This window comes from Dama dama, chromosome 11, assembly GCF_033118175.1.
Source record: "Dama dama isolate Ldn47 chromosome 11, ASM3311817v1, whole genome shotgun sequence".
Lineage (NCBI taxonomy): Eukaryota > Metazoa > Chordata > Mammalia > Artiodactyla > Cervidae > Dama > Dama dama.
Window position 1 is genome coordinate 84,833,253 of NC_083691.1, and position 24,677 is coordinate 84,857,929.

The window sequence follows — 24,677 nt, forward strand, 5'->3', positions numbered from 1 at the left end:
GTTAGAATCACCTGGAGGGGCGGTGATTTAATTTGTAGAGATCTGAGCCTCACTCCAGACTTACCAGATCAGAATCAGAATCTCTATGAGTGGGATTCTGTGGCTTCAACAAGCCCCCAGGTGACAATTATGTGCACTAAGGCAGTGGAGAGTTATTTCTGAGCCTGGCTCTGGAGACTGAAAGACCTGGATGCAATGTGCCTGCCATCAACTAGCTGTGTGGCCTTGAAATTGCCTTCATTCTCTTAGGGACAGTTTCCTCATCTGCAAATTGTGCCAAGAGATAGTACCCGCTTCCTGTGTTGTTTCTGAGAACAAAATACATACCCCAGAGGTTGGAACATTGTCAGTACATTACTAATGAATGTTTAGTGAGTTAGTGGGTTTCATCCTCCAAACAGATGATTCTTCTTTAGTGTGTAGTGAGGTTTTATCCACATGAATGACCTGGACCTGTATTGTGGCCACAGTTAGATTCACCAGTGTGCCCATCTGTCAATGGTGTTGTACACTTTCTCACTAGAAGCCAACAGGTGAACAAGTATGGACTTTCCTGCCTGTTTAGAGTTGAACTGATTCATTTATAATAAAGAGCTAACTTACTGAACTGTAAGAAGCATGCTACTTGACAATAACCTTGAAATTGCTTGAGAACTGTTCAGTGAAATAAGTGGGTGCAGTTTGGACAGTAAAACACTCTTAGCATTCCATAATTGGATGAATTTCAAATATGTATTGACATAGTCCCTACAAACTCAAGGCCTGGTGTTAACATGACTGAAGCATTTGGTGAGAGGTAAAGGAGGGCTGATGTGACAATTAGCAGGATAAAGAAGCTAAAGGCTCAATTTCATATGTTGGTTGACACTTTGTTATAATAGAATTATAATTTAAAATATTAGGCATGGGCAATTATGAATAAGTTTTGAAAAACCTAATATGTTGTTGGAAAGCTTCATGCTTAGAATGTTAACTGAAGCCTCAGAAAAGGCTCAACATATTTTATTTTCCTCTAGATGTTAGCTGCAATAGATCCAAGGCTGTAGCATCTGAAAACTGGGCACCGTGCATTTGTGACAGCGAAAGAGGTTCAGAAGAAGATGGGAAGGACCCAGGGTCTATTTACTGTCCCTGAAGAGCACCTGAGGTAAGGGTCTTCTTTAAAAGTCAACATACTTGAACTCTTGTCCTTCACTGTGTTTTGTATGACTCAGAACAAAATAAGAAAGTGGTCCTGGGAGAGGTCCATTTAGAATGACAGACTGAAATTTCACACACCCTGTGAATTTTCTGTGTGTTGTTGGTCCTTTAAAAAAAAAAATAACCCTCTTCTTTATGCAGCAACTATTCTTCTAAAGCACTTTAGGCTTTGTGGCTGACAGTGATCTCTATATACCTATCTAACAAATTTCGAAAGTATTCCTAATTTCTATTTCTTTATGTTCCATCATGTGTTTATTCCTTCTCTTCCTTTTCTAATTTTCTGAAACTGCTCCTTAGATTTGTTTATTTATCTTCTCTATCCATTTATGTTTTGACCTCCACCCATCCAGTTTATTCAATATTTGCCCTTGGAAGCAATGACAGTCCAACAACAACCAAAACAATGACAAGAAAATGAGTTAATTTTGTTGAGCATTTGCAGTGTATCAAATGCTACAACTTCCTTTCTTCCTCTCCTTTCACCAGTGCTTCTCTTCCCATACAGACAAGTATGTCTCTTTTTTTGTTTAAAAACGAGGAAATTCATTTTTTAAAAAAAAGTTTATTTATTTTTGGCCGTACTGGGTCTTGCTGCACTCAGGTTTTCTCTAGTTGGGACACGTGGGGGCTTCAAGTTGCTGTGTTCAGGCTTCTCACTGCGGTGGCTTCTCTTGTTGTGGAACACGGACACTGGGTGTTCAGGCTTTGAAGGTTGTGGCTCCTGGACTCTAGAGGCTTAGTAGTTGTGACACATGGGCTTAGTTGCCCCGCAGCATGTAGAATCTTCCCAGAATAGGGATTGAACCCGTGTCCCCTGCATTGGCTGGTGGATTCTTAACCACTGGATATCCAGGGAAGTCCCAGACACTTTTGTCTTATACTTTTAACTATGGAAGTGAATTTTCCTCCTTTTGTGATATATCATATCCTCATCAGAGCCATGAACACAAGTCATGAGTGTACTCTATTATTCTGCTTCAGTATTTAAAATATAGGAACAAGAAACCATCTTATAGCAAAGAACAAATATGCTTGCTAGGTACACATCTAATCCCAGGCATCACATCTAACAGTGTTGTTACTTTATTGTTTATTTTATTGTTAATATCTTGTGGCCAGGAAAGGGAGAAGTTTTTCCTTTGGCTTTCTTCCTGCAGAAACAGAGGACCAGAGGAGTTAACTAGATAAAATGAAGCTCCTTTTACTTTGCTGAAGCTGAGATGAGTGCTCCATGTGCCAGGAAAAGAGGAGGTCCAAGAGTTAAAAGAAGTGGCCTCAATGAGCACTTGAGCAGAGAGCTTCCTGATTGCCTGTCTGCCATCCCCTCGGCATCCCCAGCTGTTGAGAGTTTGTGGGAGGAGAAACTGCAGGGAGATGCCCTTCCTTTCTGCCGTGTGCCTGAGTGTGGTTGTTTTAATTCCTCCCAAATCAGGCATAACCTGAGAATCACATTGCAGTGCAAATTGCAGAAGTGAGCAGAACGTTGATTCTCTCTGAGAGCGTCCATCCTTGATAATTCTTTCATGCCTAATATTTTTATGAAATCATTGTAGAGCTTGGCCATCGAAGTGTATCCTAAAGAAATTTATTTAGATTTCTTCTGTGCAAGTACAAATTATGAGGCTCATAAGAGATCTTTGTTTACCAAGGTTTTGAAAAATGAAACAGAGGAAGAAGTATTTTCAACGATTTTGGATAACGGTAAAATTAAGTCTGTCTAAGAGGTTGTACTTTCTGTACTGTTGCTTGAGAACCTGCCACTTCTCCACGAAACTTTGATCTTAGCTGTCAGGACAGGACGTAAGCATGACTCAAGCAATTTGTATTTTAGGCAGACACATAAATTCATCTCTAAAGAGTCAGAAAATGGAAGGAAGCTGCAATGATGGTGGCTTGAATGAAACAAACAAGGAACGATGTGGGATGCCTCATAATAGAGTCTAGCTCAGGACTAACCACTGCCATAGCTGATTCCTTTGGAGGCCTTTGAAAGAGCCTTGCCTTCAGAGGGAAAAGGAGAAGGGAGACATAAATTAGCATGAATTACATCAGGTGTTTTCCACCTGTTACCTTTACTCTAGTTAATGAAGCCAATAGTATTATCCAAAATTTGTAGTCAGTGAAGTCCCTTTGTTGCTAAGTGGTAAAGACAGGATTTGAACTTGTCTCTCTTAAGTGTGTGTTTATTCCACTTCTTCTTGCTGCTTCCCTGAGAAACTATGTGCTTAGAATTTCTTCCTTAAATAATTGGAGCTACTAATAACATCGAGACAGGTAATTTTCTAGCTCCGATTTAAGCTTAGAGTAGTTCTCCCTATCCTTTTTATATATGTATGTGACCCAGTGTACCAGGCTTACTCATTATTAGATAAACATTTAAACTGCAGTGTATCTTGCCTAATTTTGCTAACCCAAATAAACTTGAACTTCTTTTCCCTGTGTCTCTAGATCAAATGATTATTCTACTATAGAACTTTCATATGTTTTAAAAGCATTATTGGAGGTGGGTATTTGTTGTGCTATTATTCCAGATATTTAGTTTCACTGGAAATTCCCACCTAGTGGAAACTTGATGGCTCCATCATGTCCTGCAGAAATTGTCAGCTTGCCTAAGCAGCCTTCTGCTTTCGTGTCAGCGTGGAGTTTCTACTCTTAAAGAGGGCTCATCTTCATTTTGGTCCATTCTGATTCATGATGTGACACCTCAAATGAAGGAGTGTGGCTGTTCACTAGAATCTGTGCCAGCCCCTGTCCATATCATGTGGTTACTTCACAATGATGCCCTGTCACTGAAAATGGGATTTTTGCATGAGTGCATCGTAGAACTGCATCACCCTGTTAGAAACAGTTTATTTTCCTCCAGATTCATAGTCCAAAAAAAAAAAAAAAAAAAGACACAAGAGTGACATATTAGATGCCTCAGTACCTTGATTTCATTTTTGGCTTTGTTATAGCTTGCATATGATTATAGATGGCAGAAAATTAAGGTGCCCAGCCTTCAATTTTTTGACAGTTATAATCTTACTTGTGTAAGAAAGGGACTTACCAAGAAACCAGCACTGGTTATTCCTTTTCCTTTCCTCTGCATGTCCTGAGAATGAATCAAAGGTCTGGGAGCTAATCTGCAACGGTAAGAAAACCTGGCAGCTAAACCTGTTTGCCGCATCTATGGAATCTGGACTCTTTGCAGCACCTGATTCTGGAGCTGTAGACGAGTTAATATTAAAAATATGGTGTGATCTGTCAGCCTATGTTGTGATATACTGCAGCTGGAGGAATTGACACATGTTCTGAGAGCTTCTTTTTAGGATAAATTCCAGTGACTCTCCTCTATTTTAGCAGCTCAACATTCTGCATTTGGGCTTAACTGCATCCTTAACCCTCTGCTCTAAATCTTCCTCTTTTCGTGTGTTGATATTGTTTCTATTAGGAAAGCATTTCTATCAGATTTTTCTCTCTGGAGAAGACTGTCTTTTTGCTTCTGCATTATTTCAAACTCACAGATGGGCAGTTTCAGAGTCAAGGGAACAATTTTCAGGACTCACTTTTTCTCCTGGTATTAGGTATGATTTAGTTGTGATTTGTATCTACTGCTTTTCCGTAGGTGGTAATAGACACACACACCATGAAAAAGTCTAATAAATTTTTGTTTTCAAAAAGATTTCCTGAAAGCTAGTTTCTTACAATATTCACAGGGGATCACTCCCTAAATTCAAGCAATCAACATGCTGCCTTTTGAGAACACTTAACCATCTGACCTCTAGTCTCCATCTTTGTTCTTCCTTCTCCAACACCCCAATATCTTAATTCAGTATTTGATGGATCATTGCCATAGCTCCTTATACCTCACTTCTCTTTCAATACTTATCCATTTTCCCTTATTGAAGGTAACTTTCTAAGAAACAGACATGATCACATTAGTTCCCTTGCCTGAAATACTCATGAGTATCCCCTTTGCCTGTAGGATATATTGTGATTTTCATAGCATGACTCTCATCATCTGACCACAACCTGCCTTTCTCTGATTGGTTTATTTGTATTTTTATACCATTACCTTTTGATAGCTCTTAGAAATGCATACGATCTAACAAACTAAAAAGGAAAAAACAGAATCAAATCAAAGGGATTAATGACATTTTATTTTCCCTTTTGCTTTGCCAAGTCAAAGAAATTGTCCTGTTAAAGCGACGGGAAAATCATTGCTATATTGATGGAGGCAGTCAAAGGAACTTTTACATGAGTGCTCCATAATGAAGTAGATAGCAGAACTTACTTGCCCATTCTCCCTTCTCAAATCCTATCTTTTTTGATTTGGAATCTATTGATATTATAGCGTAGTTTACATGCAAATGTTTGTTTTTGTTAGTATAATGTCAACATTAATATGCAGACATTGCTTTTCTAGCAAATGAGGAAAGATATATTAAAACTTGAAAAGCTTAAAAAGAATTTAGACAGTGTATTTTTTCCCCTGATCTGGGTTAGGGCAGAACCAGCAATTAGATTAAAGATAGTGGGTCTGATATAGATGCAGGGAAAATTAAGATGCAGTATTTGATGGGTAGGCATAATCCATATGGAGCAGGGAATTTTAAGTAAAAAGGGAACTGGGAACAGCACAAGCAAATGCATAAAAATTGAAAAACACATTATATGTTTAAATTATGGTGAATAAAAATGTTTGGATAAAAAGGAAATTATATGTCTGGAAATAGAAAGCAATATGGGCAGAAATGGTTTTGGGACAAAGCATGGAGGATCTGAAGTGCCAGAGTAACAGGTCTGAACATGACTCAATAGGCAATAGGGTGCTACTGGAAGAGTTTCTACAAATTTAGTTTGCGCTACTTCTTGTACCTAGAGGGCGAGGTTCTGGGTGGGATATCGGATATATGGGTTTGTCCTGATCCCAGTCCTTTCCAGGTTAAATCGAAAAATTTCAAAGTCACCATTTGTGAATTTTGGGGATTTTCCACTATGGAGAGACATGAAATCTGCGAAGTTAGACTCCTGAATGAACAAGGTTGGTAACTAAGTGATAAACTTTCCAATTCCACCTGAGATGATGTGCCCGTGTGACCTTCACCCTCAATCTCGTCTGTGTTTTCATTCATAAAATGAACTAGTAGGAGGGATGTGAGTGGAATATGTGAGCAGGTCACACTACTACAACAAGGGGCTTTACACAACACGAGAAGCTGGTGTCAGAGGATTCCCATGAGCTTTCACAGGCAAGCAGAAAACCAAGCCCTTAGAAGTGAGAATATTCTGAAGAAGGAGAAGATCACCAAGGGTGGGAGGCTGAGCAACCCTGTGCTCAGGACCTTGACAGCTTTTATAACATGTGCTATGTTAACTGGTTAAAAAATAAAAATAATCACTTGTGTTGAAAATTTGGAAATTACAGAATAAGTGTTTAAAAAGAAAATAAAAATCATTTGCAATGTAACCCTCCTGTGGTAGCCACTATGAACATTTTGATGTATATATAGGCAAGTTTCCCCCCCTCATTGAATGGCATAATTCTGTACATATGCAGGACTTTATAACCTGCCCTCTTCTTTAAAATGTACAAGGATATTTTTCCAGGTAAAACATTTTTTTTCTTTTCCTCTCAGAAACAACGGAATGGAAATCTGAAGTCAGTTTACTTCTGGCATAGGCAACTTAGGGCAAAATGCCATATGATTGCCATTGAGTATTTAGTGAAAATTTTACCTTATTATAAAATCACAAGCTGGGGCATACCAACTACACTGATAGAAATCACACAGTGATAAACATAAATTCTTTCACATGTTTATTTGCTTCTTTAAGATGAATTCCCAAAAGTAGAATTTATAGGTCAAAAAGTTGTAAACAATTTCAAGTATGTTAATGAATATTTCCAAGTTGTTCCCCAGGAGATTTTTGCAATTTACAGTCCTTTCTTTCCTATGTACAGGTCAGTCTTGAGATTTAAAGGATGATGTCTTAATGGGTTGTTTGATTAACAAGTTCTGTGAATGTGCACTAGCGCTGAAATAAACATCAGGCTGAGCTGTTTGCAGTTGCTGCGTGTAGATTGTCACTCTCATTGATAGCTTAGAAACATTTAAGCAGGTGCTTAATCGATGATAAATAGCATATATCATATCCTTTGATTAAACATAAAATATTTATTATAACTCCTGAAGGTATTGGAAAAATCAGCAAAACATATGAAAATACTTAATCTGGATAGTTACACATTTATAATGTAAGAGGTACTTTTCATGTGTTTATTAAAGTGGAATCAGATTGCAGAATTCTCAATAATTTAAATGAAATGTTCCCAGGGAAGGCACCATATGCTACCATCTGCATTTCGTATGTTTTATTAATTCAAGAGGAAAAAAAATCTTAAGAGGTACAGGAAAAACATAGTCAAATTTAACTGAAGCATTTATTTGGTCAAGTCATTAAGGGGATATATCCTTATGGGTACAAAATAAATATATTTGAATTAAGTTTTTAAATCCATAAAGGACCCAAAAAGGCAAGACCTATTTTCCAAATTGGAGATAAATGCAAAGAGAAGAGAAGAGAGAGAGAGAGATTGGTTCTATGGGAATATGATTAACTCTTAGAACTTTTTATATGCTATTTTATGCATTTGTCAAGAATAACTCATGACAGAATTGATGAATTTATTCAGACAAATTGCTACCACTCAGGTATCACTACCGTTCTAGAGATCGCTAAAGCTTTTGAGAGAGCAAAAAATACTTTCCTTCTCTGCACTGACAGCATTTGGTAACAGTTTCTAGGAGTTGTGATCTTGTATAGGGAGTCTCATTTGTTTAAATACTAGATTTTAAGCATCTGTTATCTGTCCAAGTATTGGGTTAATTGGCATGTGGAATTTTTGTAAATGAGCCTTGCTGGACTTTAAGGGTCTTAAGAATACATACCTCATTTGGAAATTGGATTCTCATCATTATTTGATAATGGAAGTAGAGTGACCATATGTACATAAAAATTCTGGAGTTATACCTGTGTATTGCAAACTCTTAACAAATGTTAAGCTGTTTTTATATTAGTATGGAAGTAATAGTACTTGTTTTGCTGTTGCTATGGCTGTTTCATCTTGATTGCTATTATTATTACAATCAGGAAACCAGAGTCAACTTTTCCACCTTCTCAGAGAATTGCTGATTGATATAAACTCCTGAAAGTCAGGAAAATTCTTCAGATGAGGCAAGTATCTGCTGAGCACTGTTCTAGGAAATGTCACTGCATTGAGATCCACACAATAGGCCTCTTCTGTTCTTTGACTTCTCAAAACAAAGCAACACAAACAACAACAATGGCACAAGACTGTCTCAAATGCTGATTCCTATACTGATTGTTGAAGCACGAATGATGCTCCTCTGGATGGTGTGACCAAGGGGCTCCATACTCTCTTTCATAGTCTATCTTCCTAGAATTGTAACGAAGCAGGTATCAGTGACCCAACCTGTCCCTGTTCCTGCTTTACCCTCATGACAAGGTAAAGTTAGGTCCATCAATGTCAAGAAAGGTCATATGAACATAGGCATGTTGTCTCTAAAAGTAGTTCAAATGTCCTCATTTTTTTTCCTCTTTTAAATTGCATAAACTAAAGAAATGCTCTGTCTTTAACCTACATCTGTTATTTTTGTCTTCTTCTTTAAGGGGTAAAATAGTCTTTGGTACAAGGTGACATTGAGAGTGAATGCAGAAAGGGCATCGATGGAATTGTCTCTTCAGCAGCACCCTCTCTTGTCTGCTGTCTTCTCCATAAGGTTCCATGTGGCTATTTAAGGGGTGGTAATTTTCTCACATGACCCTGTTCTCCTAGCTAGATTTCTTAATGTTTGGAGAAAGATGGTCTGTGGTGGGAGAGAAGGAATCCAGTATGAGACGAGTTCAAAGAAAAGGGAGAAAGAGAAAGGGGGAGAGAGAGAGAGAAAGAATGAAAGAGAGATTCATCACCTGGGTCCTAGTCTTAGTTCTTCCTGAGGCTCATTTACATCCTTCTGTTTTTTGTTTTGTTTTGATAATTCAACTGTAACTTGAATTTCTTGAGCCAACCAATTTATCTTTGATGTTTAAGATGGTTTGGGTTTGCCTTGGGTTTCCAGTAGTGTAACAAAATAAGTTTTGACTTCTCACTGTTACCATCCTCTCTGATTCTTATTGTCATTCAAGCTCTTGAAATTCTCCAGCCCAGAATACTGGAGTGGGTAGCCTTTCCCTTCTCCAGGGGATCTTACCAACCCAGGGATTGAACCTATGTCTCCCGCATTGCAGGCAGATTCTTTACCAGCTAAGCCACAGGAAAGCCTGAGAGACTCAGAATCATCCATCAAATGGGCTGTACTTATTGTGCCAAGCATTAGATGCAACAGTCTCAGCCTGAGCATCATTTCATTGCAACATAAAAATGGGTACCATTGCTCAGACCTTGGTGCTGGCAGAGTCAAGTGCCCTAATTCAAACACCATTATTTATCCAAAAGAGAAGCCACATTCCAATCTAGTCTATATTTCAAAGCTGAAAAACTTCATGTTCTAGCAAATGATCATATGTGACATGTGTCCCACTCATTTATGCCAGTTCTTCCACTGATTTTCCTCCTCCATTTGTCATGTGGGAATATCACTCTGAGCTTTTTTTAAAGACAGTTAACAACTTGCATGACTTAGAGAGCAAATTGTATTTCCAATTAAATTATAAACCCATGGGAAAGATATTGATGTCTGGACACATCTCAGATCAGTCTGCTGGAGGTTATGATTATTTGGGGTTTGGAATCCTTTAACACACTAACATTAACTATATATACTCTGTCTTGTTAATGTAACCATTATGTAGGAAAGAATCATGAATTCAGATAGCCATTCATTTTATGTGGCTTTTTATTTGGGCTGATTGTCTGAATAACAGGCTCCCTGATTCTCTGTCTCAACCTGTGTTATAAATAAATCAGACAACACAGCCAACATTGTCAGAGTTGTTGAGATTTGGGGCTGGGTCTAAAGTGAGATGAATGAGGCAGTGAGGATGCAAAATGGAGACACTCACTCTCAAGATTGGACCAAGCATCTCTCTTACCTCACCTCATCCTGGCCCTGTGGAAAGGCTAGAGGCTAGTTTAGCAGATATTCACATGTATCAAATTAGAAACCTGGCCAGCAGTATATTTGTACCAACTGTGGGATTAATAAAAGTCAGAAAAAAAGAGAACTGATTCATTAGCAGATCTGCCAAGTTTACCTTCTTATTTCCTCCATTAGGAAAGGCATCCCCCACAGCTTTCAGCACCTGTCTGTCCCAGGCAGCATCACATGGCATTTGGAGGAGCACCTGGGTCTCAAGCTCATGTCTTTGAGCTTCTCTTGACTAGCAAAAATCAAAATAGCCAGATGATATCTAATGTTCTTTCCAGCTAGGTAGTTCTGGGTCTAAGATATTTTCTCATTGGTGATTCCACAGTAGGTTCTTGATTAGTTGTTGGCAGAGAGTAGAAGACTGCCCCGGGTCATGAGGTTGTGAGTGACATTTGTTTTCAGCTGCCCTAACATCTTTGTTGTGTCCTCCTTTTTCTTCTTGATGGCTCATCTTTCCAGCTCTTTTGGGTTCCTAGTGCCTCTTGGGCTCTCATTGCCCTCCTCATAGACCTGAGTCCTGTCTTCACAGTGTGGGGATGACTAGTGACAATTTGAAATAGAGTTCCTCTATAGGGGATGTGCAACTGGAAAGGCATGAGTAAGACCTTAGTTCTTAATAAGTAGGCAGAGAAGTGGGCTGCATGTACTCAGAGGTGGGCAAACTGGACGTGAGTTTAGGACAGATGAGCCAGGAAAGCTAAGTTCAAGGTTCAGCTCTAAAAGTGATAACCTTTAATCTAAGGACAAAGACCAGATCCACTCTGACAGTATTCCAAGGTTTGGCAAAGGGGAGCTGATAGTGAGAGAGGCAGTGCGTGCATGTTCAATTCTTTGTGATTCTATGGACTGTAGCCTGCCAGGCTCCTCTGTCCATGGGATTCTGCAGGCAAGAATACTGTAGTGGGTTGCCATTTCCTCCTCCAGGGGATCTTCCCGACCCAGGGATCAACTCAGATCTTGGGAGTCTCCTACATTGGCGGGCAGATTCTTTACCTCTGAGAGAGACAAGGCTTGCCTCAAATCTCCGTAAGGACTTGTAGCAACTTATTTGGATAGAGCTGCTCAGATTACCCCCAATTATTTCATATTTGGGCAATATATTGTTCAATTTTAGCTCTGTTTTATGCATTTAAAATTTTATTCCTCCAACTAAGATTATAATTGAGGTCATGTATCTCCCATTTCACCTGGCATAATGTGAAGAAGGTAGCAGGTGGTCAATATTTGCTCACTTTAATTGAATTCTATAACAGGCAGGGTCTAGTTCTCTCACATGCATATATGACCCTCATGTCATATACTATTAATGTTGGTACTGCTTGTAAAGATCACAATGTCATTATTTTAACATTTATTTTTCTTTTAAGGAAGTTATACTCGAATGTCCCTCTCCTTTTACTTCAATAACTGTATTAAAAGAACTTTCCCAGCACTTAATCCTATGTGATTAAACTGAATAATCAAGAGACTTCATTCTTCATCCTGAGACAATCCAATGTGTCTTTTCTGGCTCATTCTATCTGCATTAGCTGATAGGATTTTTTTAGAAATAGCAATCTGAGTTCTTTAAAAGCTTTCCTTAGGCCAGACTTCAGACATTACCACCAACTGATCATTTCAGTTACCAGCTCTGATTCTTAGTAACTACCCGATCTGCACCCCTCCCTTGTCAAAGCAAATTTAAAAACAAAAAACACTAAGGAAGTCATCTCTAATGTAGAACTTGGTGCGCATACTAAGTCTCTCAGTTGTGTCTGGCTCTGTGTGACCCCCATGGACTGTAGCCCTCCAGGCTCCTCTGTCCTTGGGATTCTCCAGGCCAGAATACTGAAGTGGGTTGCCATTTCCTCCTCCAGGGGATCATCCTGACCCAGGGATCGAACCCACCTGTCTTATGTCTCCTGAATTGGCAGGTGAGTTCTTTACCACTGGTGCTACCTGGGAAGCCCAACTCAGGACTTTGATTACTTTTAAAGCACACGTGCTGATAATGTAAACATGTGACCAAATCCTGCCGCAGAAGTGAGATCTGCATGTTTGTTTTAACCATGCAGTGCATATGCCATCTGGCAGATTCCTCATGAAAATGAAACTGCTTTCATGGCTGAGTGGATGTCAAAATGGAATTGTATAACAGTAATAAGGCCTTTTCTGGTTCGTGAATATACCTTAGGTGCTGTTTCAAGCATGAAACTATAGATGATGCTAAAATAGTCACTTTTTTTTTTTTCTCTTAGAGGTAAAGAATATACTAAGAGTGAAGTCACTCACTTCTATGAGTTTAGAACCTAGCCATGATTTTTAATGTCGAGAAAAGTAGTTGCAAATTCTTCGTCTATGATTTTTGAAATGTAATTCCAGACTTTAATTTCACTCTGGGTTTATGCCTCTCCAAAATAACAAATTCAGAAGAAGAGACTGGATCTTTTTGCCTTCAAAAATGAAGAAAAAGTGAGGTCTGGGGTTTCTAGAATATATCAAATACACCAATGCTGGACAGAATTCCCTCCTCCTTTTCCATTACTTTAATATCAAGCTGCCAAATCCCAAGCCACACCCCCTTTCCACCTTCCCTAAGTACTCTATACACCTTAAGAAAATGGATCTTACCCATGCTGATATAGGTTTAAGGAATTTTAGAACACTGCATCAATTCCAGTGGAACATACTGCTCTGGTTGAGGAGGTGTCAGGGATGGAAATAATCCTTCATGATTAAAGGTATTTGTAAAAAAGTTTTTGCATGTCTTCCATGTTGTACAACCTAATAGTATCTTCTCCTCTGTCTATAATAATTTATTTTCTGGCAGACTTGGGACTCAACATTTGTCATGCTTGGTATTCAGCTTCACACAAAAAGGTTCTCTTAATGCAGCTTTATTCATCTCATACATGTTTGTATCTTTTCCCAGCATAATTTTAGGCTCAGTGAGTGAAGTGAAGTGAAGTCGTTCGGTCGTGTTCGACTCTTTGTGACCCCATGGACTGTAGCCTACCAGGCTCCTCCGTTCATGGGATTTTCCAGGCAAGAGTACTGGAGTGGGGTGCCATTTCCTTCTCCAGGGGATCTTCCTGACCCAGGAATCAAACCCGGGTCTCCCGTATTGTGGGCAGGCACTTTACCCTCTAAGTATTCAGCTTCACACAAAAAGGTTCTCTTAATGCAGCTTTATGCATCTCATACATGTTTGTATCTTTTCCCAGCATAATTTTAGGCTCAGCAGACTTTAGTAAAAACTGTTTCCTCTATTATTAGGACCTATATCTATCTATTGCATCAATGCAGTTTTCAAGTCTTTCAAGTGATATGCCTCAAGAACTTGCTGCAACACAAGCACAAGTGCCTTCAGAAATGAGGCAAGCATCTATTTTTTTCCTGGTCAGTGTACCTCCAATGTATATGCGTCCCTTTGCATGCACCTATGGAGTCATTGATATCTCAAATGTCACATTCTTATAAGACACAATAGAACTTTATGTTGAACAGTTATGACAGATGCTTGGAAACTTGTGCTTGAAAACTAGGTCTCTTATTTGCTTTATAATCTAACACTTAAGTGAAAGAGGAGAGTGAAAAAATTGGCTTAAAACTCAACATTCAAAAAACGAGAATCATGGCATCTGGTCCCATCACTTCATGGCAAATAGGTGGGGAAACAGTGGAAACAGTGAGAGGCTTTATTTTTTTGGGCTCCAAAATCACTGCAGATGGTGACTGCAGCCATGAAATTAAAAGATGCTTCCTCCTTGGAAGAAAAGCTATGATCAACCTAGACACCATATTAAAAAGCAGAGACATTACTTTGGCAACAAAGGTCCGTCTAGGCAAACTATTTTTTTTCCAATAGTCATATATGGAGGTGAGAGTTGGACTATAAAGAAAACTGAGCGCCAAAGAATTAATGCTTTTGAATTGTGGTGTTGGAGAAGACTCTTGAGAGTCCCTTGGACTGCAAGGAGATCCAATCAGTTCATCCTAAAGGAAATCAGTCCTGAATATTCATTGGAAGGACTGATGCTGAAGCTGGAACTCCAGTACTTTGGCCACCTGATGCGAAGAACTGACTCACTGGAAAAGACCCTGATGCTGGGAAAGATTGAGGGCAGGAGGAGAAGGGCATGACAGAGGATGAGATGGTTAATGGCATCACCAACTCTATGGACATGAGTTTGAGTAAGCTCCGGGAGTTGGTGATGGACAGGGAAGCCTGGTGTTCTGCAGTCCATGGGATCGCAAAGAGTCGTACACAACTGAGCGACTGAACTGAACTGAAGTGAATCTAACACTGGGAGGCTGGTGGAGAGATCATCCCACTGTCCTTATCTATTGCTTTCATGAGGTGATATTTCACCCCCAGGCCTGCAGGCTTTTTCTGATAGCTATTGATGAAGAAAGTGCCACATGTTGGCATAGGGTTTTTGTTCAGGGCTTGTGATTATAATTGTTATTAAAAATAAGTGCCTCTGAGGCATATGGTGGCTTCCCTTCACTTGTGATCAAACTGCAAACTGTGTGAGGCAACTGGACTGTAGATGAATGAGGAATTGGAATTTAGTCAGTATTCTGCAGGAACTGGTTTCAACCTCAGAGGTCTTTGATGAACTATCATCTGGATTCTAGAATACCTGTTCTTTCTTCCAAAACATTTTATGCAGGAAAGAGCATTCTCCTGCCTCTAGTGCCTAGAAAAGGATGGGACATTGGGTAGGTTTCTTGCACAGGTTTTTATAGCTGGAGATGAAAGCTTATAGCAATACTAACCTTTTAGTAATTTAGTTACAAGCTTGTCATTCACATAGGACTTCTGATTATTACTTTGAGTTTTATAGTTCAATTAGGCTTTCAGGGTATAAAGATTATAGCTGACTGGCAGCTCCTAGTCATTACCCTGTTTTGCTAGGCTTCTATCAATTGTAGAAAATCCATTTCACTCCTGTGAACAGAAATGACCCTGCTTAAAAGGAGCAGCCCCCGGATCCAAGTGAGACGTGTGCGTGGAGCTGCCGTTTTGTCCCTTTCACAACTTGTAGATGGTCTCTTTGATGAAATGCCCAATTTGAAGGTGATCCTGTGGGATGGCATCATATCTCTAGGTGTGTAGATTGCCTTGTAGATGAAGCAGTTGCTTTTTCAGCTGATTTTGCATTGGATGGAATCGCATCTGCCTGAGAGCCAGAAAAAGTCACTGTGAGCAGGGGAGAATACACATGTGATATGCAGTGTGGCATAGGCTGAAAGAGATTTAGCAGTGAAAATTATTTACTTATGTTTTTCTCCTGCCGCTTCCTCAACTGATATGCTGCATTAAAGATAAGCTTGGGATAATCCACGAAGGTTGATAAAGAGTTTTAGAATTCTGAAGACTACATCAGCAGCTCACTGGCTGGCATTTAAAAGTTTTTAATTCACTATCTAAAAAAATGTGTGGAGAGAGTGGAAAATGGAACAGAGATGGTGAAGATGCTTGGATTTTGTCAGCACAACATACAAATAAGAAGGTGCTAAGCGAGAACCGTTGTCAACCATCCAATATTGTACAGAAACCCAGATCTCTCAGTAGATGGCAACATCTGGGCATTTGGCATTGGGCATAAAAATATTTTCTAATGAACTGAATTGTGTATTTATTTTTTTAGATACTTTGGAGTCATGTAGTCCCAGAGTTAGACTAAAACTTCCAAATAGCTTTGCAGGATTTCTACCAATTATTATTAGATACACTATTATTCATTCATTAAGTCAGCTAACAAATATGTATTGAGCACTTACCAGGAATTATTTCAAATTCTGTAGATCCACTGGTGAGTAAGTTACACCCGGTCCTTCTTTCTTGGAGCTCACACTAGTCTTTGAATAGGAGGCTGCCCTGAAAGGATGCTTGATAGGGTCACCTCTCTTTTCTCTAATACTTCATTGGCAGTAATCAGGGTTAGCTAGCTTTATATGCATAATCTGTAGATCTCTAAGTTTATCAAGTACTTTGTGTTTTGTCCAACGTGGTACTTTTACATGTGTTTTTCCAATTGTGTCTAGTCTGCTGTTTAGTCCAACAGGGCCACCGAGACATCTGTTTTTCCAACTTCTTTATTAAAAACTTGTTTCATTTTTTCTATAAGCTCTATTTAATTCTTACCCAACTTTATTTCATTATTTTCATAGTCTTCTGTCTCTTTTTAATATTTAGACAAATACTCTTATTCCTGTAATCATACTAAACATAATTTTTTAGGCTAAGCATTTGATACTTCTAATGTTTGCAGTGTTTCTGGGTCTGTTTCATTTTTTAAATTATGAGCACATATTTTTTGGAGCATATTTTGTGGAAATTCTTTTGAGCACCAGTTTCAGGATGTTTTTCTCTAGAAAAGAGCTGTAGCCTGGCCCTGTTGCAGATGTCTGTCCTCGAGGAGATGAAGGTAGGATATGGTGCTAGCCCTACTCTTTGGCTGTAAGTCTTGGTTTAGTTCACTTCTGAGTCAGACAGTATGGGAAAAGCAGAGAGTATGGGACTCCAGTAGTTACACAGCAGATGTTGCATGATATATCAGAGTATTGCTACCTATCCCTCTCTACATTTTCCTGGCTTTAAATCTGGATTTCTTTTCCTCTGTCCTTCTTTAGGTGGACTAATCCCAGTTTGTAACTTTGACTCTAACAATAGCCCTGCAACTGTTCCTGGTTGATTTCTTACCTCTTTATAATAGCTTCCATACCCCATTGCAAGTCTGCAACTTGAATCTGTGCCTCCTGTTGTTACTGTTTGAAAAAGTTATTTGTTTTTTATTTTATATTTATTTATTTATACCCTTGCTATGATTTGCCTTTGTCCTCTCATTTGAAAAATAAAAAAGATGAATTTAGGTGGAAAAGTATAAACAAAATCAGTCTTCTTAATAAATACTTTGAAACATAAACATCCTCTGTTTAAATAGCATAACCTTATTAAAGCAAATGTTGAAAACAAATAGAAAAATAGAAGAAAAAATCACCTATAATCAAGCCACTCAGTCTCAGTTCTGCTACTATAGCTTTTTGATCCCTTTATAAATGCCTAATTTTGTTTTTTCTTACTATATATATGTACATGCAATTTTAAATTCTTTTAAATTTAAAAGGCTTAAAAATTTTTTTATTATATTATCTATTACTATTATATATATATTATCTCTTATAGATATATATTATACAGATAATTTAGAAGATTAAAAAATTAAATGAAATTTAAATGGCTTTTTCATTTATTATCACTGTATCTTTAAAAACACTTTTGAATATAGTTTGTCATGGCTGCATAGTATTCCAGTTAATGGATATACTTGTTTCCTTAGAAATTCACCTACTATGAACATTTGCATTGTTTCACAAGTCATATGTTCATATAAATATTTTTAATAATTAGTAATGTTGAACATTTTAACCTGGCTATCTGTATGTCTTCTTTGCAGAAATGTCTATTTAGATATTATGCCCATTTTTTAATTGGGTTGTTTGTTTTTATGATATTAAGTTGCATAAGCTACTTGTAAATTTTGTTGACTAACCCCTTGCAAGTCACATTGTGTGAAAATATTTGCTCCCGTTCTGTGATTTGTCTTTTCATTTTGTTTACAGTTTCATTTGCCGTGCAAAAGCTTTTGAGTTTATTTAGGTCCCATTTATTCATTTTTGTTTTTATTTCCATGACTCTTAGAGGCAGATTGAAAATGATATTGCTGGGATTTATGTCTGAGAGTGTTCTGCCTATGTTTTTGTCTAAGAGTTTTATAGTGTCTGGTCTTACATTTAGGTCTTGACTCTATTTTAAGTTAATTTTTGTGTATGGTGTTAAAGAGTGTTTTAATTTCATTTTTTACATGGAGCAGTCTGGTTTTCCCAGTGCCATGTATTGAAGAGACTATCTTTCTTCCATTGTGTAGTCTTGCTTCCTTTATCATAGATTAGTTGACCATAGGTGTGTGGGTTTATTTCTGGGCTTTCTGTTCTGTTCTATTGATCTATATTTCTGTTTTTGTGCCAGGTTTATATGGTTTTGCCTCTATCTACACTTTTCTTTCTCATGAAGGCTTTGGCTGTTTGGGGTCTTTTATGTCTCCATACAAAATTTCAAGATTTTTTGTTCTAGTTCTGTTGAAAATGCCATTGGTAATTTGATAAAGATAACATGGAATTTATTAGAGAAATGCAAACCAAAACTGCAATGAGATATCACCTCACACCAGTCAGAATTGCTATCATTAAAAAATCCACAACCAGTAAATGCTGGAGAGGGTGTGGAGAAAAGCAAAACCTTCTACAATGTAGGTGGGAATGGAAACGGGTAAAGCTACTATGGAGAATAGTATGGAGTTTCCTTAAAAAACTAAAAATAGAACTACCATATGATCCAACAGTCCAACTCCTGGATATATGTCTAGAGAAAAACATGGTTCCAAAGGACTCATGCACCCCAGTGTTCGTTGCAGCACTGTTTATAATAGTCAGGACATGGAAGCAACCTAAATGTCTATCAACAAATGAATGGATAGAGGATATGTGGTACATATATACAATCCCACTAGAAAGATGAAATAATGCCACTTTCAGCTACATGGATGGACCTGGAGATTGTCGTACTGAGTGAAGTAAGTCATATAGGGAAAGATAAATATCATATCATATGGCCTATATGTGGAATCTAAAAAACATGGTACAAATGAACTTATTTTCAAAACAAAAACAGACTCACAGACTTAGAAAACAAACATGATTATCAGGGGGGCAATGGTGGAGGGGGCGGAAGGAGGAATAGTTAGGGAGTTTGCGATTGACATGTACACACTACTGTATTTAAAATGTATAACCGACTGTGTAGCACAGGGAACTCAGCTCAATATTATGTAACAACCTAAAAGAGGAAAGACTTTGAAAAAGAATAAATACATGTATAAGTATAACTGAATCACTTTCCTGTACATCTGAAACTAACACAACATGGTTAATCAACTATACCAATATACAGATAATATAGAAGGTTAAAAAATGTTTAGACTCATCCCATAATCCATATCACATGTTATGTTCCTCACTCTGAGGAAATGAATTAACCCAGAGAAACTTGTAATTAGTTGAGTCCAGAGTTGGCTATGAGATGCTTTAAGGAGCTGTGCTCTGTACTGGATCACATTTTCGGAGGCAGGCCTGGGACTGAGGTTGGGTGTGTGTAAATGTAAGTATATGCATCGAGTCTGGAAGCCTTCCTCTGTAGAGCTTCATTTGGGGTTTGTGATCTCACAGAATATGGTGGGGATCTGTTCTTTGGTGCAAGAAAAACACACATCTGTATTTTCCAAGTAAAATTTTGTAGTTCAAGAAAATTCCAATTTTTTTCCAGTTTTATTGAGAAATAATTGACATACATCACTGTATACGTTTAAGGCTGGAATATTGAAATGGAAATGAAAATAAGAATGATTGGAAATTCCTTTTATATCTCTAATGAGATCCAAAAGTGTTCTGTTCAGATTTGCAAATTCATGAAGGAAAGCAGTATTTTCAAGTGACATTGCTTCTGTATTAGGGATGTCCCTGTTGCTTGGAGGTTCCTTTAAAAAATGTAAAGATTTACAGATCTCAAAGTGTGAGATCGAAAGTGGCACTGGTTTTCCATTCTATGATGCTTGTATTTCAGAGACTGAATTTAAGTTGTAAATAAATAGCTTCATGGGACACATATCATGAAACTAAGATTGGATTATTTTTATCCTGGGAATCTTCTTAAAGATATTCTAAAAAGGTCATGATTCTCTTTAATGAAGAAATCATTTCAGCATTTCTCTCTGAAACTTGTGCTAAGAAATTAAAAAATGAAAGAAGAAATAAAAAAAAATTAAACCTGTAAGGGGCAATAATCTGGTCCTGATGGTAGAAAGGAGTACAGCTATGTTTTATGAAATATCTTTGCTTTACTGACATGGAAGTGACATCATGTTCCTTTTTAAATATCCTTCCAGAGTAGTATAAATGAAAACATATTTCCCCCTGACTTCCTTCCTTCTAACTACTCTTCACCCTGCCTTTGGTCTTTCTGCTCTTATCTGCCATTTCTTTTGTCCCTTCTTGGCTCCTCAACCCTATCACTTTGATCTGCATTTCCTAACAATTTCCACTCCATTCTTCTTTAATTTGAAACTTCCTTCTTTATTTCTCTAGCATCTTTTCTCTCCTCTGCTTGAATCCTTCTTTTGAATCAAATAGTCACATTGATTATGAAAAAAGGAAAGCAGTGTCAGATGTTTTCCTCTCCCCATAAATAACACCCCCCCAGATATGAGTATTAAAATGTTTTTCTCATTTTAAGAAAAGAGATTTGTTGCATGTCTTTGATCTGTGTGGCTTTATCGTAGACTATCTGCCTTTGAAGAATAAGAAAGATGGTGATGTATAGTGCTGTTGGCACTTATTGATTGATAGTTTTATTCAAATCACTTCTCATTGAGGAAGTAAACTTACAGAGATGACTTCTCCTTCAAATTAAGGGAGCAGATTGATTGGTTATTTTCAGTCAGTCAGGGGTTCATGGAGGAAAGTGATGACACTGAAGATGGTCTCTTGAAAGTTAAGTAATAAATAATACTTTGTATCAGGGAAGCCATCTATGTGTCATTCATACTTTGACTGCTGCACTTGGTTCTCATGACAGACATCACTAATTAACCAGATCATTCTTTCCTGCTTGAACCTGGATATGGCCTTATATTCTTTCTAAGCATATTACAGTTAGTCACTATAACTTAACTGGATATGTTACTTAAGTTGAAATGGATCTGCCCTTATTGCTTTGGACGAGGTCATTGTATATGCCTAATGACCTTCCCTCTCACAGATGCTACACTATGTACAACCTATAAAGAAGGTATTGTTTTATAGGAGGAAATTCTGTGTCTCAGAGGGATTTAAGTAACTCACCAAAGTCACAAGCTGGTAACAAGAATAATTCAATTCTTCCTATGACAAGATTAGTATTATATTCTTTATAGTTAAATAATTAACTGTGGATGTGTGTCTCAGCAGTCCTAAAAAATAGTTAGCAAATAGTAAAAGAAAATTCTAGTTGTGATGGGTGAATTTCTTGTTCCAGGATCATAGCAAGGTGCCACTGAGGTTTGGTGTTGAGTGTATGGAAAACAGACTGTCATCTACTTAAGGTAGATGGGAAATGGAACCTAATGGAATGTTCCCAAATGGAACCTAACATACTCCTGAAACTCCACTCCCCATCAACACTTCCATGAAGATACATTTCACTTCCACAGTGATTGGAATCCCAGTGATATTTCTTTAGATTTGGGGAGTCCTTTTATTTCTTATAATGCTAGTCACCATTGATGAACCAAGAAATCAATTTGTAGCTCTTAATGAAAAAAGATCCATCAGATCATTTATTGTTACATTGGAAATCCACAACAGTTCTTGCAGGTGGTAAGAATCCAAAAAAGGACATTACTTTAAAGTTTGGAGGGTTTATGACAAGGGCAGCTTAGATGTGCATGATTCAAAAAAGGCCAATACATGCATTGAAGAGAAGTATTACCTTTTCAGTTTTAAAGGAGACTGGTTCTACAGCAACCCGGTGAAGACTCCCCTCTCCTGATCCTCTTTCTTCCAGGTCCTATTCTCCCCTTGCCTTTTTAACATAGTTAGTTGAGTAGCAGAAGGATACTGCGTTTTCCAGACAATCTGGGCAAAAATCCCCCCACCTCATAATCCAGCATTTAGAAGATTAGATGTTCATTCTTTTAAAATATTTTAACATATTCCATGGTTTTGCATATTTGCATAATGAAAAAATCCACTCTTTATTTTCTTTAACAAACTGAAAAATGCCATACAAACATAAGGTCAAACCAGCAAAGGGCTAACATATATAGCCAGTTTGATTTTCCCTATCTTCCCAGGTGGTGCAGGTGATGAAGGACCTGTCTGCCAGTGCAGGAGACATAAGAAACCTGGGTTCGATCCCTGGGCCAGGAAGATCCCCTGGAGGAGGGCATGGCAACCTACTCCAGTATTCTTGCCTGGAGAATGCCCATGGACAGAGGCGCCTGGGGGGGCTGCAGTCCATAGAGTCACACAGAGTTGGGTGCGACTGAGGCTACTTAGCACACATGCACGCATACTTCATCGTTACTTCCTCAGAATCCTTGTCCAGAGCACTTTTTTTCTCCATTGTCATTAATCGAAAAACCAACGTCTTAGAATAAATATGATATTTCAAGAGGCATCCTGTATTTCTTCTCGAGAACACACTTTCTTTCTCATGCTATTTTCTTAATATGAACTCTGACTAGGAAGAAAGCCCTATGATCAATAACCCATCCTCTTAAAGCAGCATGTAGATCTCTGAGTACATGTTCATTGAATCAAGTGGTTATTTGACTCTACTACAATTGTGTATTGAACTTGTAGTTTACGAATTTTCTGTCTTGAAGAGGAGGACACGTAAGTGTGCAAAATATGGTATAAACCATGTTTTTATGCTGATGAGTCAGTATTATTTCCATATAATTTTAATGAATCTTTTCTAAAAGAAGTATTTGTAGAAATGTCTTGCTTAAAAATCAATTATGTGAAAATTAAGATCCTCTCTGCATCTTATTCTGCTAGAAATCAACAAATTTGAAAATTAATATCTTTATTATTCACAATCTTCTTCCCTTAAAGAGATGGAAACGGAAATTTAATTTTAGAAGATGAGATTTGCTAATTGATCTCTCTAGAGTGAGCTATTGAGGAAATGAGAATATAAATAGGTTAAAGAAAAGGAAATGCTGCAATGCAAATTTATGAAAATGCATATCATTCACAGCTCTATTACATATTCCAAGAACTTGCATTAATTCATTCCTATGGCTTTTAAGACCTCTTTCAAAGTAAAGATCATATTTGTTTATGTCAACATTATTGTTTTTATTAGTTGTTATGTGAACATTGGAACTGAACATTCTTTTGAAACAAATGTTAATTTTCTCCAGATCCAGAAATCCTAATACAAAGAAAGAAAATCCAAGGCTTTGTATATACATGAATGCATAAAAGTCTAATTTCTGGGAGACTGAACAATAGGAAGGGGTATGTCACTGAGCTAATGGCCAATGTGCTCTTTCAGGATCCCTAGCTGGGAAACTGGCATATAGTCTTCAAAATCAGAAACATCTTAAACTCTCCCTTTGTGTGCGTGCTTAGTCCTGTCTGACTCTTTGCAACCGCATGGACTACAGCTTGCCAGGCTCCTCTGCCCATGGAATTTTCCAGGCAAGAATACTGGAGTGGGTTGCCATTTCCTACTTCAGGCTGTCTTCGCGGCTCAGGGATCAAACCTGGGTCTACTTTCATTTTCTGCATTTGCAGGCAGATTCTTTGCCACTGTGTCACCTGGGAAGTCCCACACTCTACCTTATACTCTAGTTCTTAAAGAGCAGAGGGGAGAGAAATAAATACGTAATATTCACACATTAACTAGAGGGAGCTACAAAACTATCTTTTGAGCAGCAGGTAAATCAGTAAATGTTTCTTTTGTTGAAGAATAGATTTGGTTCAGTTCAGTTCAGTCACTCAGTCGTGTCCGACTCTTTGCGACCCTATGGACTGCAGCATGCCAGGCCTCCCTGTCCATTGCCAACTCCTGGAGTTTACTCCAACTCATGTCCATTGAGTCGGTGATGCCATCCAACCATCTCATCCTCTGTCGTGCCCTTCTCCTCCTGCCCTCAATCTTTCCCAGCATCAGGGTCTTTTCAAATGAGTCAGCTCTTCACATCAAGTGGCCAAAGTATTGGAGTTTCAGCTTCAACATCAGTCCTTCCAATGAACACCCAGGACTGATCTCCTTTAGGATGAACTGATTGGATCTCCTTGCAGTCCAAGGGATTCTCAAGAGTCTTCTCCAGCACCACAGTTCAAAAGCATCAATTCTTTAGTGCTCAGTTTTCTTTATAGTCCAACTCTCACATCCATACATGACTACTGGAAAAATCATAGCTTTGACTAGACAGACCTTTGTTGGCAAAGTAATATCTCTGCTTTTTAGTATGCTGTCTAGGTTGGTCATAACTTTTCTTCCAAGGAGGAAGCTTCTTTTAATTTCATGGCTACAGTCATTATCTGCAATGATTTTGGAGCCCCCCAAAATAAAGTCTGTCACTGTTTCCACTATTTCCCCATTATTTGCCATGAAGAATAGATTGGCTTTCATATTTACTGTCTAGATTGAGAGGAAAAAAAAAGAGAAAACATGCATACCTAACCTACAGCTGCTTGAGTCTTATCATCTTCTTGATCCAGTTG